This window comes from Macaca nemestrina, chromosome X, assembly GCF_043159975.1.
Source record: "Macaca nemestrina isolate mMacNem1 chromosome X, mMacNem.hap1, whole genome shotgun sequence".
NCBI classification, from domain to species: domain Eukaryota; kingdom Metazoa; phylum Chordata; class Mammalia; order Primates; family Cercopithecidae; genus Macaca; species Macaca nemestrina.
Genome location: NC_092145.1, coordinates 108,621,507 through 108,640,797, shown reverse-complemented (window position 1 = coordinate 108,640,797; position 19,291 = coordinate 108,621,507). Strand labels below are relative to the sequence as shown.

General features: G+C 36.3%; 1 protein-coding gene across 2 annotated transcripts in view; it reads left to right on the top strand.

Annotated features, from left to right (window-relative positions):
- Window positions 1-19,291, top strand: part of LOC105466793 (MAGE family member D1) — a 105,936-nt gene that overhangs the window by 23,807 nt on the left and 62,838 nt on the right. The window contains exon 1 of one of the 2 annotated variants that reach the window (XM_071088519.1): window positions 955-976. The exons of the other annotated variant lie outside the window; for it this stretch is intronic. The gene's annotated coding sequence lies outside the window, so the exon portion shown is untranslated. Of the gene's footprint in view, window positions 1-954; window positions 977-19,291 lie in introns of those variants that run through there. 2 annotated transcript variants of the gene reach the window in all.

Here is a 19,291-nt window from a genome sequence, read left to right as displayed (position 1 = left end):
CCCGTCTTTAGTTCCTTGCTAAATACCATGGTTTTGGGGGACCCGTCACCCCCTCCCAGACCCTGGGGCTACCTGCAGAGCCCCTTGAGATCAAATGGTGTGAAAAACAATGGTTTGTACAATTTATGGATGACACCACAAGCATTGTATACAATGGAGTTTGCTGGAGAGCTTATGCTTTTCATCCTTTAACCAAGATGCTTCTGATAAGGACAGGAACACAGGGTTTATTCAGTACAGTTGGCCAAACTTCAGGCATTCACCTTAGCACTGTATGCCCTAGCCAACAGTTGGCCCCATCTGCACATTTTTACAGACTCTTGAGCCACTGCTTAAGAGTTGCCCCATTTGGGGAAAGAACTCTGAGAATCTCTAACCTCACAGATACCCAAAATGTAAATGAAGGTAACACATTTATTTTCACATAGTAAAGGTCAAACATAACGTCTCACCAAGAGACTCCTTATTTTCCTTCAGAATTTGAGGCATCATTGATAGTGACGAAGGCACCCATTTTGTTTCTTAGAATATACAGTGCTGGGCTTAAGGAAGGAATTCAACAAAACATTTACTTTGCTTACAGACTTCATTCTGTAGGACTTAGCACCATACTGACTTCATTAAACAGATGTATATTTAATTAAATGAACATGGCACAGTTCAGTCATTAGACAAGCATCAGGGGTGAATTGTAAGATTCTGAGTCTATTTTTTGAAGTTTGCTGACATTTTTTTAAGCTTCACCTTCTTCCCCTCTGCCCCACATCGGGGCAAACTGGTAAGAAGCTCTGGTTGCTCCCTCCTTGGGGATCAGGAAAAGATTCAAACTATGGAAGCTCCTTCATGTGTGTAGGAAGCCTTACACTGGGCCCTAACCACAATGAAAACCCAAGCTTGTCTCCTTTCCTTGTTCTGTCAAGCCGTTTCTCACCTGCTTGGGAAGCCTGACCTTCTCTACCAGAAAATCTTCATTTAGGTAAGTATTAAACTTTCTTGTACCCTCTTGGTGTGTGTAACCAGTCTCAACATCTAACCTAAGTTTGGGATGGGGGTCCCTTCTTCCTCTTCACAGTGTCAAGTAGTACCTGATCGAAGTTCTTCTTTGCATTTCCCTAATGACTAATGATGTCGAACGTATTTCCATGTCCTTATTGGCCATTTGTATATCTTCTTTAGAGAAATATCTATTCAAGTCCCTTCTTCTTTTTAAATTACATTATTTATATTTTTAATTGTTTAGTTATATGTCTTTTAATGTATTGTGGGTATTAGGTCCCTAACAGATATATGATTTTCAATTGTTGTCTTCCATTTTTTTTTTTTTTTTGAGACGGAGTCTGGCTCTGTCGCCCAGGCTGGGGTGCAGTGGCGCGATCTCAGCTCACTGCAAGCTCCGCCTCCCAGGTTTACGCCATTCTCCTGCCTCAGCCTCCCGGGTAGCTGGGACTACAGGCGCCCGCCACCTTGCCCAGCTAGTTTTTTGTGTTTTTTAGTAGAGACGGGGTTTCACCGTGTTAGCCAGGATGGTGTCGATCTCCTGACCTCATGATCCGCCCATCTCGGCCTTCCAAAGTGCTGGGATTACAGGCTTGAGCCACTGCGCCCGACCTGTTGTCTTCCATTTTATGGGTTGTCTTTTCACTTTATTGATGGTGTCTTTTGAGTACAAAAGTTTTTCATTTTAATGAAGTCCAAGCTATCTAGTTTTTCTTTTATAGCTTGTGCTTTTGTGTCGTATTTAAAAATTGTTACCTAATCAAGTTCACAATGATTTGCACCTATGCTTTCTTCTGTGAGTTTTATAATTTTAGCTTCTACATGTAAGTCTTTGATCTCTTTTGAGTTTATTTTTTATTTTTATTTTTATTTTTTTTGAGACGGAGTCTCGCTGTGTCGCCCAGGCTGGAGTGCGGTGGCGCGATCTCGGCTCACTGCAAGCTCCACCTCCCGGGTTCACGCCCTTCTCCTGCCTCAGCCTGCCGAGTAGCTGGGACTACAGGCCCCCGCCACCACGCCCGGCTTTTTTTTTTTGTATTTTTAGTAGAGACGGGGTTTCACCCTGTTAGCCAGGATGGTCTCGATCTCCTGACCTTGTGATCCGCCCGCTTCGGCCTCCCAGAGTGCTGGGATTACAGGCGTGAGCCACAGCGCCCCGCCTGAGTTTATTTTTGTATGTAGTGTGAGATAGGGGTCCAATTTCATTTGCATGTAGATATCCAGTAGTCCTGGCACCATTGTTTAAGAGACTATGCTTGGCACTCTTGTCAAAAATCAATTGACCATAAATATAAGGGTTTATATCTACACTCTCAATTCTGTTCATCAGTCTGTATGTCTACAATTATTCTAGTACCATAGAATCTTAGTAACTGAAGCCTTGTAGTAAGTTTTGATATTGGGAAATACGACTCCTCCAACTTTGTTCCACATTTTCAAAATTGTTTTGACCATTTTGAGTTACTTCCGTTTTAGTATTAATTTTAGGGTCAGCTTGTCTGTTTCTGCACAGAAGGTATTTAGAATTTTAATAGGAATTTCACTGAATCTATAGATCAGTTTGGAGAGTATTGCCATCTTAACAATATTAAATCTTACAATCAATGAAACCAAGTGTTTTCCCATTTTTAAAGGTCTTAAATTTCTTTCAGCAATGTTTTGTAGTTTTCAGTGTACAGGTTGTGGTCCCACACATTAAGGTCCCCATACACAATATTGTTGACAAGTCTTTCATCTCCTTGGCTAAATTTATTCACCTTTCACCTTCTTGGCTAAATTTATTCCTAAGTGTTGAATTTTTTTTTATGCTACTGTAAATGGACTTGTTTTCTTTTTTAAGTTTTATGTTTAATTGGCACACAATAATTCTATTTATTTATGGGGTACAGTGTGATGTTTCAATAGACATATACATTGTGCAGTGATCAAATCAGGGTATTTAGCATATTAATCACCTCAAACATTTATCATTTCCTTGTGGTAAGAACACTCAAAATCCTTCATCTAGTTATTTTGAAATGTATAACACAATATTGTTAATTATAGTCATTCTACTGTTCAATAGAACAACAGAACTTATTTCTCCTATTTAACTGTGATTTTGTACCCTTTAACTAGTCTTTCTGCCTCTCTTCCACCCCACTCTTTTCCCTCTACCCTCCTCAGCCTCTGGTAACCACTATTCTAATCTGTACTTGTATGAGATCAGCTTTTTTAAGATTCCACAAATGAATGAGATCATGTGCTATTTGTCTTTTTGTGCCTGGCTTATTTCACTTAAACTTGTTTTCTTAATTTTATTTTTGTATTGTTCATTGCAAGGTAGAACTACAGTTGATTTTTGTTTATGATCTTATAACCTGCAACTGTGCTGAACTCATTTATAAGTTCTAGTAGTTTTTAGTGGATTCCTTAAAATTTTTACATTCAAGGTTATGCCATCCACAAATAGAGATAGTTGTACTGCTTCCTTTATAACTTCAGTGCCTTTCATCATGTTTTCTTTTAAAAGTGCCCTTGTTAGAATCTTCAGTACGTTGTTGAAGTGGAGAGAGTAGACATCCTTGTCTTTCTCCTGATTTTAGGGTGAAAGCTTTTGATCATTAATTATTTATTGATATTATTATTATTATTAGAGACAAGGTCTCCCTCTGTCACCCAGGCTGGAGTACAGTGGCACAATCTCTGCTTACTGCAGCCTGGACCTCCTGGGTTCAAGTGATCCTCCTGCCTCAGCCCCCCAAGTAACTGAGACTACAGGCACATGCCACCTTGCTGGATAGTTTTTGTATTTTTTGTAGAGACTGGGTTTCGCCATATTGCCTAGGCTGGTCTCGAACACCTGGACTCAAGCAACCCGTCCACCTCAGCCTCCCAAAGTGCTGGGATTACAGGCGTGAGCCACTGTGCCAGGGCCTGATCTTTAATTATTAAGTATGGTGTTTCTGTGAATTTTTCATAGATGCCATTATTGGGTTGAAGAAATTTCCTTCTGTTCCTAGTTTAAGAGTTTTTAAATGAAAAGTTGTTGGGCTTATTCAAAGCCTCTTTCTATATCCATCGAGATGGTCATGTGGTTTTCACCTTTTATGCTGTTAATATAGTGTATTACACTGCTTTTCATGTATTTATCCAGCTTTTTATTTCTGAAATAGATCTCAGTCATGGTGTGGAGTTCTTTTTATATGTGTCTGAATTTGGTTTGCTAGTATTTTGTTGAGGATTATTGTGTTTATATTCATAAGGGATATTGGTCTGCAGGTTTCTTTTCTTGTAATGCCTCTGTCTGGTTTTGCTATCAGAATAATACTGGCCTCACAGAATAAGTTAGGAAGTGTTCCCTTGTCTTCCCTCCTTTCAAGGAGTTTGTGTAGCATTTAGCAGCGAAGCTGTCTTGGCCTTGGCTTTTATTTGTGGGTAGTGTTTTGATTACTAATACAATCTCTTCACTTGTTATAGGTCTCTTTATCTTATCTATGTCTTCCCAAGTCAGATTCAGTAGTTTTTGTTTTTCTAGGAGTTTGTTTTATTTAAGTTAATCTGATTTTTTGTCATACACTTATTTATAGCATTTTTTTATAAGATTGGAAGTAATATTCCCTCTTTCATTTCTTATTCTAGTAATTTGAGTCTTCTGTCCTTTTTCTTGGTCATTCTGGTTAAGGGTTTGTCAATTTTGTTGATCTTTTGGAAGTACCAATTTTTATTTTCATTGATGGCTCTCTATTATTTTTTGATTCTCTATGTCATTTATTTACTCCTTAGTCTTTGTATTATTTCCTTCCTTCCTTCTGTTTGCTTTGGGTTTAGTTTTCTTTTTATAGTTAATTAAGATGAAAAGCTAGGTCATTGTTTTAGATCTTTCTTGTTTTTCATATATTTATCCAACTTTTTATTTCTAGAATAGATCTCAGTCATGGTGTGGAGTTTTTTATACGTGTCTGAATTTGGTTTGCTAGTATTTTGTTGAGGATTATTGTGTTTATATTCATAAGAGATATTGTAATATAGTTATTACAACTATAAATTTTCATCAATAAAGAATACTGCTTTCACTGCATGTCATATGTTTTGGTAGGTTGTGTTTAAGTTTTCATTAATCTCAAAGAACTCTCTCATTTCCTGTGTAGTTTCTTATTTGACCTTTGACTTTTTTAGAGATGCGCTGTTTAATTTCTACTTTTGGATTACTTTACAAAATATCTTCCTGTTACTGATTTCTAATTTAATTCTATTGTGGTTGGTGAAGATACTTTTTATTGTTTCAGTCCGTTTTATGGAGACTTGTTTTATGATCTAACATATGGTCTATCTTCCATGAGAATATTTCATATGCACTTGAGAAGAATGTGTGTTCATCTGTTACTGGGTTAAGTGTTACTCTAGTGTCTATTAGGTGCAGTCTTCTTTTTCCTTGTTGATCTCCTATCTGATTGTTTTTAATCTATTATTGAAAGTGGGATATTGAGGCAGCCAGAATATGTTATTGAATTGTTCGTTTCTCTGTTCAGTTCTGTCAGTTTTTGGAATCTGTTGGTAGATGAATGTAAGTTTATCATAGTGATATTTTTGTGATGGATTGGCAGCTTAAAGATTGCAAAATGTTATTCTTTGTCTGTTTTACCAATATTTGTTTTAAAGTATATTTTGTCTGCTATTAGTATAACCACTCCTACTGTTTTTTGGGTACTGTTTATATGGTATCTCTTTTTCCATTCTTTTACTTTAAACTTATTTGTGCCTTTGAATCTAAAATCATTCTCTTGAAGATAATGTGTAGTTGGGCCATACCTTTTTTTTTGTCAATTTAACTAGTCTCTGTCTTTATTGGAGAGTTCAATCCATTCACATTTAGTGCAGTTACTCTTCAGGTAGAATTTACATGTGTATTTTGTTATCTGTCTTCCCTATGTCTTATGTTCTTTTGTTTTTCTGTTTTTACATTACTGCTTTCATTTGTTTTAAGTCAATATTTTCCACTGTGCCATTTCAATTCTCTGTCGTTTCTTTTGCTATATATTTTGGCGTTTTTTTTTTTAGTTCATTCTATGGAGATTACCATTAACATCTTAATTGATGAGAATCTAGTTCAGATTTATATGAACTTATTACTGTCGATAGAATACAAAAGCTTTGCTTCCTTAATAGCACTATAACCTTTATGTTGTTAGTGTTACAAATTATATCTTTTTGCACTGTGTGTCCATCAACATAGATTTATAATTATTGTGGTAGTCATGTTTTAAGTCAGACTGGAAAACACAGGAATTGCAAATTTTTAAAAAGCAACAACTATATTTATACTGTTTTTAATATTTACCTATGTAGTTACTTTTACCATTAAACTTTATTTCATCTTATGATTTCATGTTACTTTCTAGTGTCCTTTCCTTTCAGACTGAAGGACTTCTTTTAGTATTGCTCATAGGGCAGCTGCCAGCTACTTGATATCTCTTTCAGTTTTGTTTATCTGATAATGTCCCATTTGCTCCTTCACTTTTGAAGGATAGTTTTGCTTCCTTTATTAGATACAGAATTGTTTATCGCAGTTTTTTTTCTTTCTGTAACTTGAGTATGTCTTCCCACTGCTTTTTGGCCATGGCTTCTGAGGAGACGTCAACTGTTAAACTTCTGTTTTCTTGTTTGTGAGAGTTGTTTTTCTCTTGTTGCTCTTTGGGATTTTCTCCTTGTTTTGGCTTTCAATATATTTATTATGATGTGCCTGTGTGTATATACTTCTCATTTTTCCTACTTAGTGTTTGTTTGCTTTTTAGAATGTGTATGTAAACATTTTTTTCATCAAATTTGTGATACTTTCAGCTGTAATTTGTTCAAATACCTTCTTCCTCTTTTCTGTTTTCTTCTCTGATTCCCATTATATGTATTTTGGTTGCTAGATGGTTTCTTACAAGTTTCTGAGGGTGTGTTTGTATTCTGTCTCCCTGTGTCTGTGTGTGTATATATACATGTGTATGTATATATATATGTATATGTATATATACACACACACAGTCTCAGAAACCTATGTGTGTATGTGTGTAAAATTTCTGTTCCTCAGACTGGATAATCGGAATTGGACTATCTTCAACCTTGCTGATTATTTTTTTCTATCAGTGTAAATCTGCTCTTGAGCCCCTCTAATGAATTTTTCATATCAGTTACTTTGTATTTCTAGGGGGCTTGAGGGATTTAGGGGCTTGTTGAAGAAAGACATATGACTGTGAGGTGGCAGTATCACACACAAGTTTTATTGGGAGATGTGTTGACAGGCTTGCATGTTGGGGAAGTCTTTCACAGTAGGAGCTTGTCCAGAGGCCCTGGCTTTGGAGTTGCTACTCTGAAGGGGAAGAGGCCATGGAATTTCCAGAGAGGGAGACTGTAGAGGGGACTTGACTTACATGTTTAGGTGATGGCTACTCAGCAGCACAGTGGGGAGTCTCTGGGTCCGAGAGAGCTCTAAAGGGCAACAATATGTCAAAAGACAAAATTACAACAAATTTAGTTTAAGGATCTCACTTGGCCGTATTTGTGATTCTAGAATCAGGCAACACTATTCCACAAAATAGAATACTTGTTCAAATGGGCTGAGAGCAGAAGAGATTGACTTCATAGAGGAGAAGGGCTGAAGAAGCAAAGAACAAAGTGTATTAGTTTATTGTGTGTGTAACCACTAAAGTATCTACTCAGTAGCTTAGCCATCATTGGATAAAGATTTCCTTAAATGCCTGGGACCAGTAAATTGCATAGTCTTTAATAAAGGGATCTGTATACATCTTGGGGCATGCAGCACTTAGCCAGGCAGTTTACAACCGTACATTAGCCTTCACTTCCTGATTGCAGAGAGCCTAAAAGTCAGTTAGAAGTGAGAGTTTATGGCCTTCTTAGGTGTTTCCTGAGCATGCACAAAGCCCTATACATGCAGATGGCCTTCTATATTCCCTAGAAAATATCAGAACTCTTCAAATCCCCTATTGATAGCTTATTCCTCAGCTTTTCCTTTCATTCTTTTTATTTAGTCTATTGTTTGCTGCAAGTGTTAGCATTTGTGGAGGGGCTTTTAGTATGGGTTTTGCACTGAATCAAACATAAACCTTTTAAGTAGTGTCTTCCGGGGAACCAACGGACAGGACAAATAATGACAGTTCTTTAGAACTGAAGCTTTGGGAGTTGATGCCACTGCTAAACAGCTGAGCCAGCTAATGTAGTTCTTTGACAGCATAGAAATGTAGGGAGAAATGAGCAGCCCCTGACTGAAATGCCGCCGACTCTCCTTGTTCTTACTTAGTTCTGTAGATTTTGTTGCTCTTGATCAGTTCCCAGAGAATTTAGGTGATTGACTTTGCTTGTTTTGACCAGTTTTATTAGATGTCTCTTTGGGGAGGAGATTTCACTGAGCTCCTCACATAGCCATTCCAGAATTCCCATACTTTTGGTGTTTTATATAAAACCTCATTGCTGAAGCCTAAGGTCATGCAAGTTTTCTGTTTTCTTCTAGAAGTTTTATAATTTTCTGTTTTACATTTAGATTTGTGATCCATTTTGAATTAATTTTCATGTGAAGTGTGAGGTTTGTGTCATAATTTTATTTTGCACATGGATTCCAGTTGTTTCAGCACCATTTTTTTTTTTGTTTTTGGCGAAGATTGTCCTTTTCCATTGAATTACCTTTATGCCTATGTAAAAAAAATCAGTTGACTAAAATGAAATAACCTGATTAAAAAATAGGCAAAAGTCCTGAACAAAGACACCTCACCAAAGAAAATATACAGATGATATATAAGCATGTGCAAAGATGCTCAACAACATATGTTATTAGCAAATTGTAAGTTAAAAAAGATACCACTACATATTTATTAGAATGTTCCAAATCCAAAACACTAACAACATCAAAAACTGGTGGAAAGATGAAGCAACAGGAGCTCTCTCTCATTCTTTCTTAGTGGGAATACAAAATGGTATAGCCACTTTGGAAAACAGTTTGACAGTTTCTTACAAAGCTAAATGTACTCTTACCATATGATCCAGCAATTGCGTTCCTTGGTATTTACTCAAATGGGTTGAAAAGTTACGTCTACACAAAACTCTGCACATAAATGTTTATAGTAGCTTTATTCATAATTGCCAAAATTTAGAAACAATCAAGATGTCCTTTAGTAGGTGAATGGATAAATTGTAGTGCGTCCAGACAATGGAGTTTAGTGCCAAAAAAGGGCTATGAAAAACCTTTTCGAGCCATGAAAAGATATGGTGGAATCATACGTGCATATTACTGAGTTTTAAAATAAGCCAATCTGAAAAGGCTGCATGTCTCAGCTACTCGGAGGCTGAGGTGGGAGGATGGTTTTAGCCTGGGAGGCAGAGGTTGCAGTGAGCTGAGATTGCACAGCACCCCAGCCTGGACAACAGAGCGAGTCCCAGAAAGCAAGCAAGCAAGTAAGAAAGAAGGGAGGGAGGGAGGGAGGGAAGGAGGGAAGGAAGGAAAGAAGGAAGGAAGGAAGGAAGGAAGGAAGGAAGGGAGGGAGGGAGGGAGGGAAAGAAAAAGCTACATACTGTATGATTCCAAGTATTTGACATTCTGGAAAAGGCAAAACTATGGAGATGGTAAAAAGATCAGTAGCTTCCAGGGTCTGGGGGTTGAGAAGGGATGAACAGACGGAGCACATGGGATTTTTAGGGCAGTGAAACTACTCTGTATGGTACTATAATGGTGGATACATGTGTTTATACATTTGTGAAAACCTATAGAATGTACAACACTGAGAGTAAACCCCAATGTAAACTATGAACTTTAGGTGAGAATGATATGTCAATATAGGTTCATCAATTATAACAAATATACATACCCTTCTGGTGGGAGATTTTCATAGTGGGGATGGTTGTGTGTATACGGGAGCAGAGAGTATGTGAAGAATCTCTACCTTGTACTCAGTTTTTATGTGAACCTAAAGCTTATTTAAAAAATAAAGTCAATTTTTAAAAAGTCAACTGAAAAAAAAATGCTTCTCTCTCCCACACCTTGCCCCAATCCTCTGGCAATAATAAATGGTTTTGCAGTATTAAAAAAAATCTGTGATTGTATTTGTGCGGATCTATTTATGGGCTCTGTGTTCTGTTCTGTTGATCTATGTGTCATTTCTTTTGCTAATACTATGGCACCTTGATTACTATAGACTTATGTCATGTCTTGAAATCAGATAATATGAGTCCTCTAACTTGGTTTTTCTTTTTCAGAGTTGTGATAGCTGTTAGGTCATTTGCCTTTTCATGTCTACAAAATGCTTGCTAAAATTTTGATTGGAATTGTGTTTATATGACCTTAATTGAGCATTTTATCTCCTCTCTTTGCATATCATTTATATTTCTTTTTCTTAACTTTTTAGTAGTTACCCTAGTTTTTACAATACACATTTTTAATCTAAGTCTTTCAAATACTATTGTATTGCTTCCTGTATAGTGTGGGTACCTTATAAGAGTTATTCCCCGTTTCTGCCTTGCTTTCTTTTTGACATTGCTGTCACCCCTTTCACTTACTTACATGCTACAGTCATTTCATACATTGTAGTGTTTTTACTTTATACACAGTTACCTCCTAGATTGATTAAGAATAAGAAAAATAAAAAGTTTTATATTACCTATATTTGTTTTTCTCTGACTTTCTTTCTTTATGAAGATTCAGGTTTCTAACATGTTATTTTTATTTTGTGCCTGGAGAACTTCTTTTGACATTTCTTGCAGGACATGTCAGCTTATGGTATCCAGCAGTTTCTCTACCATGTAAACAAATCATAAGTGCTAGATCTTCCTGTCTCTCCAAATGTTCAAGTGGTGATTTCCCTTGTGGCCTGAGTTCTCTGATGATTTTTTAAAAGTTATTGATTTTCATTTTGTCTAGCTTTTGTAAGGGCAGGAGGGACATCTTCCCAGTTCTTTACAATTTGGAGCTACAATTAGAGGTGCTTATGTATGTATTTTTAAATTTTTCTTGTGGATGTGTTACCAAAACAGTAAAAAGAAACAGGTGAAATTAATTTTAATAAAGTATTTTATTTAACCCAAACATCAAAAATAACATTTTAACATGTAATCTGTATAAAAATACTTAAGAGCTGTTCTACATTAAAACAATACTCTTCTAAATATCATATGGATTTTTCTACTTGTATCACATCTCACTTTGAACTATCGCATTTCACGTAATCAGTAACCCAATGTGGTTTGTGGCTATTGCATTAGGCAGCACAGGTCCAAAGAGAATATGTAGAAAGAGAAGGAAGGAGAGTTGAGGATGAACTTTTGGGGATACAGACAGTTAGGTGTTAAGCAGAGGAAGAGAGACCTAAAGACAGAAAGAAAAGTCAGAGAAAAATCGAAGAGAGCAAAAGAATAACTGAAACAAAGGGAAGAATATGTTTCAAGGAAAAATAAGTATTCAAATAGTGTCAAATGTGTCAAGGAGCTCAGGGTAGATATGGACTAGATACGGGAATTGACAAATGGAAAAGAATAGAGAATATGGAAATAGACCGGTGTGTGTGTGTGTGTGTGTGTGTGCGCGCGCGCGCGCACACGCGTATATGTATATATATGTGAAATTAGTAAGTGAAAGAGGTGTCAACATAAATTAATAGAGCAGAATGTATCATTCAATAAATGGTGATAGGACAATTGATTATCCATATAGAAAAAAATAAAATAAAATACCAACACCAAAAACAAAACATTAATTTTTTATAGATTATACACCCAATTGTGAAAAGCAAAACTTTAATTTTTTTAATAAAAAAAATTAGGGGACTATTTTTATTATCTCAGGGAAGGGAAGGGTTGTTGAAACAGAATGTATAAAGAAAGTCTATAAATCAATTAAATGATAAGCCATCCAATCCGAAAAATGGGCAAAGTTATGAAGAGGTAATTTATAAAAAAGGAAATACAGAAGTCCAATAAATACATTAAAATGTGGTCAATTGCACTAATAATCAAGGGACTGAAAATCAAAATAATGAAATGTCACTTTTAACATATCAGATAAAAATTTTATTGTTTGACAATACCTGGTATTGGCATGGTTGTAGGGAAACAGTAGTCTTCATATATGGCTGATGTGGGTGGAAAGAAATACAGTCACATTCGAATGAAATTAATTGTGAAGGATCTAGTAAAATTGTAGATGGGCACTTCCCTCTGTCGCAACATTTCCAATTCTAGGAGACATGTAAGACAACATTGCAGTATTACTTGATATTGTGAAAAACTGGAAATAAACTAAATTCCCCAACTGTTCCAAATTAATAGGGGAATGATCAATAACTCATCATCTATTCATACAGTGCAATTTAATATGGCAGTGAAAATGAAGAAATCACATCGGTATGTGTCAGTGTGATCTTAAAAACATAAGGCTGATGGAGAAAAGTGAGTTACAGAACAATCACATAATATGATACCATTTATTTAAATTTAAAACATACACAAATACAATATATTGCTTATAGATACAGATATGTTTGAAAATGTATGTATAAAGAGGGAATTGAAATGATGCACACCATATCAAATTTGGTTGCCTCTGGGGAGGAGAAAGGATAATGACTAGGGGTGGCTTTACAGAGTACTTCATCCTTATCTAGAATGATTAGTTTGTTTCATAAAATAGATGAAGCAAATGTGACTACATTTTAAAAAATGTTAGCAATTGTTAATTCTGGGTGGATATTCTATATTTTTGAGATATTTCCAAAATAACACCAATACCAATTAAAGTTTATAGGAGATAAGGAAAGAGGAGGAAAAAAAAAAAAAGGTAGTGCCTGGAGAAAGATGCAGAAATTTGGAGGAAAAATTACTTTCAAGGTGGTAAAAACTCAAATAGATTTAACTACTGGTGGGAAGGAGCCTGGGGAGACGGAGTGGTTCAAAGTACAGGTGTGAGGAGAGATGACTAAAGAGGTAAGGGCCCAAAGTGGTGACATCATCTTGACCTATTTATACTCTGATTATAGTACCAGTACCCAGCTTGTGAGGGGTGAAGCACAGCCATTTTTCCCAACTGATCTATCACGTATCTGTCACCTAAGGCAAAAAATGTATTTCTTAACTGATACAGCTATATGTTTTTTTTAAAATTTTTTTATTATTATACTTTAAGTTCTAGGGTACATGTGCACAACGTGCAGGTTTGTTACATATGTATACATGTGCCATGTTGGTGTGCTGTACCCATTAACTCGTCGTTTACATTAGGTATATCGCCTAATGCTATCCCTCCAGCCTTCCCCCTCCCCACAACAGGCCCCGGTGTGTGATGTTCCCCTTCCTGTGTCCAAGTGATCTCATTGTTCAGTTCTCACCTATGCGTGAGAACATGTGGTGTTTGGTTTTCTGTTCTTGCGATAGTTTGCTGAGAGTGATGGTTTCCAGCTGCATCCATGTCCCTACAAAGGACACGAACTCATCCTTTTTTAGGCTGCATAGTATTCCATGGTGGATATGTGCCACATTTTCTTAATCCAGTCTGTCACGGATGGACATTTGGGTTGATTCTAAGTCTTTGCTATTGTGAATAGTGCCGCAATAAACATACGTGTGTATGTGTCTTTATAGCAGCATGATTTATAATCCTTTGGGTATATCCCCAGTAATGGGATGGCTGGGTCATATGGTATTTCTAGTTCTAGATCCTTGAGGAATTGCCACACTGTCTTGTCTTCCACAGTGGTTGAACTAGTTTACAGTCCCACCAACAGTGTAAAGGTGTTCCTATTTCTCCACATCCTCTCCAGCACCTGTTGTTTCCTGATTTTTTAATGATTGCCATTCTAACTGGTGTGAGATGGTATCTCATTGTGGTTTTGATTTGCATTTCTCTGATGGTGAGTGCTGGTGAGCATTTTTTCATGTGTCTGTTGGCTGTGATACAGCTATTTGTAATAATATTTCGTATGCTGTCTCCTTTGTGTTTTATTTATTTATTTATTTTTTGAGACAGAGTCTCACTCTGTTACCAGGCTAGAGTGCAGTGGCAGGATCTCGGCTCACTACAACCTCCGCCTCCCTGGTTCAAGCGATTCTCCTGCCTTAGCTTCCCGAGTAGCTGGGACTAGAGGCGCGTGCCACCGCGCCCAGCTAATTTTTGTATTTTTAGTAGAGACGAGGTTTCACCATGTTGGCCAGGATGGTCTTCGATCTCTTGACCTCAAGATCCGCCCACCTTGGCCTCCCAAAGTGCTGGGATTACAGGTGTGAGTCACTGCACCCAGCCTCCTTTGTGTTTTATATTTGATAACTACATATCAAACAACTGTTATTCCCAATCTTGACTTGGAAAAGTAACAAAATATTCCTAACAAAGTTACACTGACATGCAAGTACAGTGTTTTCTGACATAGCTCTTGAAAAAAATATTGGCAATAAATGTATTTAAAAATAATTTTAGGCTGGGGGCAGTGGTTTAAGCCTATAATCCCAGCACTTTGGGAGGCCAAGGTGGGTGGATTGCCTGAGCCCAGGAGTTCAACACCAGCTTGGGCAACACAGGGAGAACCCATCTCTACAAAAAAAATAAAAGAATTAGCCTGGCATGGTGGTGTGCACCTGTGGTCCCAGCTAGTCAGGAGGCTGAGATGGAAGGATCGCTTGATCCTAGGAAGTCAAGGCTGCAGTGAGCTGTGATCTCACCACTGGACTCCAGCCTGGGCAACAGAGTGAGTTCCTGCCTCAAAAATTAAATTAAATTAAATTAAAAATAAATAAATAAACTAATTTTAATGATGAAGGAAATTTCAGAATTTAGTAAGTTCAGAGTTCAGTTTTTTTTTTTTTTTTAGCTTCCACATATGAGTGGGAGCATGTGATATTTGTCTTTTTGACTCTACTTCTCTTTTCTCATCCAGGCTCCATGGAGGGGAAAGAAAAGGGAAAAGGTAGACAAGAAAGATTGGTAACTTGGTCTTGACCCTGCTACTCACGAGCCTTAATGTGTCTTCTTTTCTTTTCCTCACCTGCTAAAACCTCTGCAGCCCTACTTCTGCAAGCCTTCACTCTTCAGGAATTACTAGGAAGTTCTACTCATACTGGGAGCCAAATGGGATATCAGGGAGATGGGTAGGAGAATCAGCAGTACTACTAGGGATATAGCACTGGAAGATAGGTTCTTAGCGTCTCAGTGTTAGCCCTCTTTTGTTAATTTCTCATAAAAGCACATTGTTTTATTAGTGGTCTTTATAACAGTATTGGAAAATTTCAGCACCAACATAGGTCAAACAATTTTATGTAGTCCAACGTAAGTACCTAATTACCATTTACGACATTTTCTTTTTTTAAATGGAAAACTGTTTTGGAATGTAATTTTCTTATAAATGGTAGTTTGGGGCTACATTTAATTCGTGAAAGTTAGTAAGAAAGTAGAAGAAGAATAAAATTTTGAGTTGACAAATCCCGTATGTGAATCCTTTGAGATGTTTATTAAACTAAGGTGTTATATTGTGGTTAGATTTCAGGAGGTAAAAAGTGGTAGAAATTACTTTATTTCGTTTTTCTTTTTTTCTTTTTTTCTTTTTGAAACGGAGTCTCACTCTGTCTCCCAGGCTGGAGTGCAGTGGCCGGATCTCAGCTCACTGCAAGCTCCGCCTCCCGGGTTCACACCATTCTCCTGCCTCAGCCTCCCGAGTAGCTGGGACTACAGGCGCCCGCCACATCGCCCGGCTAGTTCTTTGTCGTTTTTTTTTTTTTTTTCTACAGGAATAAAATAGTGGAATTGTTCTCTGATACCATAAGTCAGTCAACCAATCTCTCCCACCCCACACACATACATTTAATTTTTTTCTATATTCCTCGAATGTGAGGTACCTTTAATTTCTTAAAAAATCTCAGTAAGTGTGCTGTTGCTGAATCAGTTTTTTTACATTAAGTACTACAGGGTTTCATCTGTCATTACTTTTTATGCTAACCATTTTGTAACTTTTATCTGAATAATTAAATACTTGTAACTAAATTATGTTTGAAGATTCTTAATCTATATAGGAGAAAACTTGTTTTATTAAATTTCATTTATTAGTGTTATTCATATTAGTAAAGTGTCTACTTTTTCTCTGTGGTTGTCAGAAGCTGGAGAACACCAAGTAATTTAAGATTTATTTGATTTGAGACTTTACCATAGTCAGGATATTTAAAGATATTTAACTAGGGGCACTGTATGTATTAAAAGCTGACTTCCACTTTATAAAATTACAAAATATTAAAACATGCAGAAAAGTGTAAATTTATAAAACAATGAACACTTTTGCATTTATTGCCTAACTCAATACATTTAGAAAATCGCAATGCAATTGAAGTCCCCTCTATGAACCCCCAATCACATCCTACTCCTTTTTCTCTACATGTTGCCATTATCTTCAATTCAGTATTTATCATTCCTTTGCATTTCTTTTGATTTTCCTACTTATATAAATATCACTTGAAATATATGAAATTATTTTTGCTTTTTTGAACATTATTTATATGGCAGAAATGTATGCATTCTTCTACAAACCTGCTTTTTTATTGTTCATCATGGTATTTGTCAGGCTCATTAATGAATATAAAACTCATGCATCTATTTATAATCTCGTATAAAATCATAATTAAAAGTCTCACTCCATTTTTAATGTTTGACTGCTGACAGCTTTGAAGTCTTATCTCTCCCTGTTCTCCCTCTGTCCCACATCTGAGCAAGATAAGAAAGCCATGATGCAGTGTTCTTTACCACCAGTGTAAAGTTCAAACCACAGGTGAGAATCCTCACCCTAGCCCCACCCCCAACCACCATAAAAACCCAAGCCAGTGTTCTCTCCTTGCTTTATAAAGCCATGTTTGGATGTGTCTGAGAGCCACCCCTGCTCTCTGCAGAAAACCTCATTATGTGAGTAATCAGCTTTTTTATGAATGTTGGTGTGTGTTTGTTTGGTATCATTGGTGTTGACATTCAAACCAAATTTTGAACTGGTGTCCATCCTGTCTTTGTGGAGTATTCAAAAAATTATTTCAGTGTTCTTTTGTTAATGGATATTAGGTTGTTTCCTTTTTTTTATAGTTGAAAACAATGGTTCTATGGATACTTTTTTGTTTTTTCTTATTGATTTGTAGAAGTTACATTTATATTCTGGATATGGATTCCTTGTTAGTGTTGCAAATATCTGCTCTCAGTCCGTAGTTAGTCTTTTTACCTTAACGGTTTCTTTTGTAGTACAGAGGTGATGAATTTTGATATAAATTTTGATCAAATCTACCAGTCTTTTTATTTATGATTGATCTTTGTATCTTTAAGAAATATTTCCCTGATTTGGAGGTTATAAAAATGCTCTTCTAAATGTTCTAAAACCTTTAAAGTTGATTTTTCCCATTTAGGACTTTGATCTATTTATTTTTTGTTGTATAAGTTACTTCTTTTCTTGTAATGTCTTTGTCTGGTTTTTGTATCAGGACCATACTGGCCTCATAGAATGAGTTAGGAAGTATTTGCTATTCTTTAATTTTCTGGAAAAGTTTGTGTAGTACTGGTATTATTTCTTTTTAAAATGTTGGTAGAATTTGCTAGCGAAGTCATCTGACTCTTTAAAATTTCCTTGTGGGAAGGTTATACAGATGCTCCTTGATTTACAATGGGATTAAATCCCGATAAACCTGTTTAAGTTGAAAATACTGTAAGTTGAAAATGCATTTAATACACTTATCCTAGCAAACATTGTAGCTTAGCTTAGCCTACCTTAAACATGCTCAGAACACTTAATATCAGCCTACAGTTGGGCAAAATCATCTAACACGGAGCTTCTTTTATAATAAAATGTTGAATAGCTCATATAACTTATTGAATACTGTGCTTAAAGTGAAAAGCAGAATGGCTGTATTGGTGCTCAAAGTTTATTTTTTATGGAATGTATATTGCTTTTGCGCCATTGTAAAGTTGAAAGAGCATAAGTTGAACCATCATAAGTTGGGGATTGTCTGTACTAATTTAGTTTATTTGTTTCTTTGTTATTAATGTGTCTTTTTGTTTTTCCTGCATTGTTTCCAGAGTTTTTTAAAAAATCTCTTAATCAGATTGATTGTGATGAGCCTTGTAGTTTCCTTCATGTTTCTTTTGCACCAAATATGTTGATATTTTTTGATTTGGGGGTTAAAATTATCACTAAAATAATGGCAAAACCCACAATTAATAGTAACATATGAAGAAACAGTGGCTAAGAATTTTAGCTGCCTTCCTCTCCCGAGAATCATCTCCTTACCTCAGGGGATCTGCCGGGTGAAAAGTATTAATACTCCTCTCATCTTCTTTGGGGACTTTAATTACCTGTGTATTAAGTTGCTTGCCATTGTTCAACAGTCCACTGATATTCTTCATACTTCAAAAAAATTCTTTTCTGTTGGTTTCATTTTGGATGATTCTTATTTCCATTGTTTTCAAATTCTTTAATCTTTCCTTTTCCATAGTTTAATATGTCATTTATCCAATTTGGCGTATTTTTAAGCTCAGATATTATTATTTACATCTCTAAAATTTTAATTTGGGCGTCTTTGTTATAGTTTTCCATGCCTCTACTTAACTTTGTAAATGAATAGATTATGTCATAACTTTTTAAATGTCCGTGTCTGGTAACTCTAACATCTGCATCAATTCTTGGTTGGTTTCAATTTATTGATTTTTTTAAAAAAATAATTTCAAGCTTCTTTGCATTGCTGGTGATGTTTGTTTACATTCAAGCCTTGTGGATTTTACCTTGTTGGATGCTAGATATTTTTATATAACTAAAAATTTCTTGAGCTTTATTCTGGAATATGATGAAACGACATGGAAACAGTTTGATCCTTTTATGTCTTGCTTTTAAGATTGATTAGGTGGAACCAGGGTGGTGCTCAGTCTATGGAAAATTATTCCTTGCTGGCTGTTGGTAACAGGTGCTGTTCCTGTCCCAGTGTAAGTGATGAAAAGTGTTCTTTCTAGTGATTTCAAATGGTTCTCTCCCCTGCCTTGGGTAGTTTCCTCTATATACACTAATGTATACTCTGTTGAATACTCAATGGACCCTTTACAAATCTCAGGAGTTCTTTTTCTGCACTGTTTCCCCATTCTGCTAACTATTACCTGCAGATTTTAGCTGCCTTCTCACTGGACTCTGGGTGTCGTCTTCTTACCTCAGGGGATCTGCCAGGTTCTGTCTCAGTTATTACCCTTGCCTGTGGCATAATCTGAAAATTCTCTCAGGGAAGTATGCTGGGGCATTTATAGGGTCACCTTGTTTCTTTACCATTTCTCAAGGAT